Consider the following 5,994-nt stretch of genomic DNA (forward strand, 5'->3'; position numbering starts at 1 on the left):
TCAATCTTCAATACTCACTCCTCAATCCTCAACCTTCAATCCTCAATACTCAGTCTTCAAACCTCAATCCTCAATCCTCAATCCTCAATCCTCAATCCTCATTCTTCGATCCTCAATACCCAATCCTCAATCTTCAATCCTCAATCCTCAATCCTCATTCCTCAATCCTCAATCCTCAATCCTCAATCTTCAATCCAGAATACTCAATCCTCAATCCTTAATCCTCAATCCTCAATCCTCAATCTTCAATCCTCAGTCCCAAATCCTCAATCTTCAATACTCACTCCTCAACCTCAATCTTCAATCCTCAATACTCAGTCTTCAATCCTCAATCCTCAATCCGCAATCCTCAATCCCCAATCCTCATTCTTCAATCCTCAATACCCAATCCTCAATCTTCAACCCTCAATTCTCAATCCTCAATTCTCAATCCTCAATCCTCAATCCTCAATCCTCAATCCTCAATCCTCAATGTTCAATCCGCAATACCCAGTCCTCAATCTTCTATCCGCAATCCTCAATCCTCAATCCTCAATCATCAATCCTCAATCCTCAATCCTCAATCTTCAATCCTCAATACTCAATCTTCAATCCTCAATCCTCAATCCTCAATCCTCAATCATCATTCTTCAATCCTCAACACCCAATCCTCAATCTTCAATCTTCAATCCTCAACCCTCAATTCTCAATCCTCATTCCTCAATCCTCAGACCTCAAACATCAATACTCAACCCTCAGTCCTCGTCCTCAATCCACAACGCTCAATCCTCGATCCTCAATCTTCAATCATCAATATTCAATCTTCAATCCTCAATCCTCAATCCTCAATACTCAATCCTCAATCCTCAATCCTCAATCCTCAATCCTCAATCTTCAATCCTCAAACCTCAATCCTCAATCCTCAATCCTCAATCTTCAATCCTCAATACTCAATCTTCAATCCTCAATCATCAATCCTCTATCCTCAATCCTCAATCCTCAATCCTCAATCGTCAATCTTCAATCCTGAATACTCAATCTTCAATACTCAATCCTTAATCCTCAATCCTCAATCCTCATTCTTCAATCCTCAATACCCAATCCTCAATCTTCAATCCTCATTCCTCAATCCTCGATCCTCAATCCTCAATTCTCAATAGTCAATCTTCAATCCTCAGTCCCAAATCCTCAATCTTCAATACTCAATCCTCAATCCTCAATCTTCAATCCTCAATACTCAGTCTTCAATCCTCAATCCTCAATCCGCAATCCTCAATCCTCAATCCTCATTCTTCAATCCTCAATACCCAATCCTCAATCTTCAATCCTCAATCCTCAATCCTCAATTCTCAATCCTCAATCCCCAATCCTCAATCCTCAATCCTCAATCCTCAATCCTCAATTCTCAATCCTCAATCCTCAATCCTCAGACCTCAAACAGAAATAGTCAACCCTCAGTCCTCGTCCTCAATCCACAACCATCAATCCTCAATCCTCAATCTTCAATCATCAATATTCAAACTTCAGTCCTCAATCCTCAATCCTCAATCCTCAACCCTCAATCCTCAATGTTCAATCCGCAATACCCAATCCTCAATCTTCTATCCGCAATCCTCAATCCTCAATCCTCAATCCTCAACCCTCAATCCTCAATCTTCAATCCTCAATACTCAACCTTCAATCCTCAATCCTCAATACTGAATACTCAATCCTCATTCTTCAATCCTCAATACCCAATTCTCAATCTTCAATCCTCAATCCTCATTCCTCAATCCTCAATCCTCATTCTTCAATCCTCAATACCCAATCCTCAATCTTCAATCCTCAATCCTCAATCCTCAATCCTCAATCCTCAATCCTCAATCCTCAATCTTCAATCCTCAGTCCCAAATCCTCAATCTTCAATACTCACTCCTCAATCCTCAACCTTCAATCCTCAATGCTCAGTCTTCAAACCTCAATCCTCAATCCTCAATCCTCAATCCTCAATCCTCATTCTTCGATCCTCAATACCCAATCCTCAATCTTCAATCCTCAATCCTCAATCCTCAATTCTCAATCCTCAATTCTCAATCCTCAATCCTCAATCCTCAATCCTCAATCCTCAATCCTCATTCTTCAATCCTCAATACCCAATCCTCAATCTTCAATCCTCAATCCTCAATCTTCAATCCTCAATCCTCAACCCTCAATCCTCAATACTCAATCCTCAATACTCAATCTTCAATCCTCAATCCTCAATCCTCAATCCTCAATCCTCATTCTTCAATCCTCAACACCCAATCCTCAATCTTCAATCTTCAATCCTCAACCCTCAATTCTCAATCCTCATTCCTCAATCCTCAGACCTCAAACATCAATACTCAACCCTCAGTCCTCGTCCTCAATCCACAACGCTCAATCCTCGATCCTCAACCTTCAATCATCAATATTCAATCTTCAATCCTCAATCCTCAATCCTCAATACTCAATCCTCAATCCTCAATCCTCAATCCTCAATCCTCAATCTTCAATCCTCAAACCTCAATCCTCAATCCTCAATCCTCAATCTTCAATCCTCAATACTCAACCTTCAATCCTCAATCATCAATCCTCTATCCTCAATCCTCAATCCTCAATCCTCAATCGTCAATCTTCAATCCTGAATACTCAATCTTCAATACTCAATCCTTAATCCTCAATCCTCAATCCTCATTCTTCAATCCTCAATACCCAATCCTCAATCTTCAATCCTCATTCCTCAATCCTCGATCCTCAATCCTCAATTCTCAATAGTCAATCTTCAATCCTCAGTCCCAAATCCTCAATCTTCAATACTCAATCCTCAATCCTCAATCTTCAATCCTCAATACTCAGTCTTCAATCCTCAATCCTCAATCCGCAATCCTCAATCCTCAAATCTCATTCTTCAATCCTCAATACCCAATCCTCAATCTTCAATCCTCAATCCTCAATCCTCAATTCTCAATCCTCAATTCTCAATCCTCAATCCTCAATCCTCAATCCTCAATCCTCAATCCTCAATGTTCAATCCGCAATACCCAGTCCTCAATCTTCTATCCGCAATCCTCAATCCTCAATCCTCAATCATCAATCCTCAATCCTCAATCCTCAATCTTCAATCCTCAATACTCAATCTTCAATCCTCAATCCTCAATCCTCAATCCTCAATCCTCATTCTTCAATCCTCAACACCCAATCCTCAATCTTCAATCTTCAATCCTCAACCCTCAATTCTCAATCCTCATTCCTCAATCCTCAGACCTCAAACATCAATACTCAACCCTCAGTCCTCGTCCTCAATCCACAACGCTCAATCCTCGATCCTCAACCTTCAATCATCAATATTCAATCTTCAATCCTCAATCCTCAATCCTCAATACTCAATCCTCAATCCTCAATCCTCAATCCTCAATCCTCAATCTTCAATCCTCAAACCTCAATCCTCAATCCTCAATCCTCAATCTTCAATCCTCAATACTCAACCTTCAATCCTCAATCATCAATCCTCTATCCTCAATCCTCAATCCTCAATCCTCAATCGTCAATCTTCAATCCTGAATACTCAATCTTCAATACTCAATCCTTAATCCTCAATCCTCAACCCTCATTCTTCAATCCTCAATACCCAATCCTCAATCTTCAATCCTCATTCCTCAATCCTCGATCCTCAATCCTCAATTCTCAATAGTCAATCTTCAATCCTCAGTCCCAAATCCTCAATCTTCAATACTCAATCCTCAATCCTCAATCTTCAATCCTCAATACTCAGTCTTCAATCCTCAATCCTCAATCCGCAATCCTCAATCCTCAAATCTCATTCTTCAATCCTCAATACCCAATCCTCAATCTTCAATCCTCAATCCTCAATCCTCAATTCTCAATCCTCAATCCCCAATCCTCAATCCTCAATCCTCAATCCTCAATCCTCAATTCTCAATCCTCAATCCTCAATCCTCAGACCTCAAACAGAAATAGTCAACCCTCAGTCCTCGTCCTCAATCCACAACCATCAATCCTCAATCCTCAATCTTCAATCATCAATATTCAAACTTCAGTCCTCAATCCTCAATCCTCAATCCTCAACCCTCAATCCTCAATGTTCAATCCGCAATACCCAATCCTCAATCTTCTATCCGCAATCCTCAATCCTCAATCCTCAATCCTCAACCCTCAATCCTCAATCTTCAATCCTCAATACTCAACCTTCAATCCTCAATACTCAATCCTCAATCCTCAATCCTCATTCTTCAATCCTCAACACCCAATCCTCAATCTCCAATCCTCAATTCTCAACCCTCAATTCTCAATCCTCATTCCTCAATCCTCAGACCTCAAACATCAATACTCAACCCTCAGTCCTCGTCCTCAATCCACAACGCTCAATCCTCGATCCTCAATTTTCAATCATCAATATTCAATCTTCAATCCTCAATCCTCAATCCTCAATCCTCATTCTTCAATCCTCAATACCGAATCCTCAATCTTCAATCCTCAATACTCAATCCTCAATTCTCAATCCTCAATCCTGAATCCTCGGACTTCAAACATCAATACTCAACCCTCAGTCCTCGTCCTCAATCCACAACCCTAAATCCTCAATCCTCAATACTCAATCGTCATTCTTCAATCCTCAACACCCAATCCTCAATCTTCAATCCTCAATCCTCAATCCTCAATTCTCAGTCCTCATTCCTCAATCCTCAGACCTCAAACATCATTACTCAACTGTCAGCCCTCGTCCTCAATCCACAACCCCCAATACTCAATCCTCAATCTTCAATTCTCAATCCTCAATCTTCAACCCTCAATCCTCAATCCTCAATCTTCAATCCTCAATACTCAATCATCAATCCTCAATCCTCAATCCTCAATCCTCAATCCTCAATCCTCAATCCTCAATCGTCAATCTTCAATCCTCAATACTCAATCTTCAATCCTCAATCCTCAATACTCAATACTCAATCCTCATTCTTCAATCCTCAACACCCAATCCTCAATCTTCAATCCTCAATCCTCAATCCTCAATTCTCAATCCTCAACCCTCAATCCTCCGACCTTAAACATCAATACTCTACCCTCAGTCCTCGTCCTCAATCCACAACACTCAATCCTCGATCCTCAATCTTCAATCATCAATATTCAATCTTCAATCCTCAATCCTCAATCCTCAATACTCAATCCTCAATCCTCAATGTTCTATCCTCAATACGCAATCCTCAATCATCAATCCTCAACCCTCAATCCTCAATCCTCAATCCTCAATCGTCAATCTTCAATCCTGAATACTCAATCTTCAATACTCAATCCTCAATCCTCAATCCTCAATCCTCATTCTTCAATCCTCAATACCCAATCCTCAATCTTCAATCCTCAATCCTCAATCTTCAATCCTCAATCCTCAACCCTCAATCCTCAATACTCAATCCTCAATCCTCAATCCTCAATCCTCATTCTTCAATCCTCAACACCCAATCCTCAATCTTCAATCCTCAATCCTCAATCCTCAATCCTCAGACCTTAAACATCAATACTCTACCCTCAGACCTCGTCCTCAATCCACAACACTCAATCCTCGATCCTCAATCTTCAATCATCAATATTCAATCTTCCATCCTCAATCCTCAATCCTCAATACTCAATCCTCAATCCTCAATGTTCTATCCTCAATACGCAATCCTCAATCTTCAATCCTCAATCCTCAATCCTCAATCCTCAATCCTCAATCCTCAATCTTAATCTTCAATCCTCAGTACGCAATCCTCAATCCTCAATCCTCATTCTTCAATCCTCAATACCCAATCCTCAATCTTCAATCCTCAATACTCAGTCTTCAATCCTCAATCTTCAATCCTCAATCCTCAATCCTCAATCCTCAGTCTTCAATCCTCAATCCTCAATCCGCAATCCTCAATCCTCAATCCTCATTCTTCAATCCTCAATACCCAATCCTCAATCTTCAATACTCAATCCTTAATCCTCAATCCTCAATCCTCATTCTTCAATCCTCAATAC

Source organism: Calliopsis andreniformis, unplaced genomic scaffold (genome assembly GCF_051401765.1).
Source record: "Calliopsis andreniformis isolate RMS-2024a unplaced genomic scaffold, iyCalAndr_principal scaffold0046, whole genome shotgun sequence".
Classification (NCBI taxonomy): domain Eukaryota; kingdom Metazoa; phylum Arthropoda; class Insecta; order Hymenoptera; family Andrenidae; genus Calliopsis; species Calliopsis andreniformis.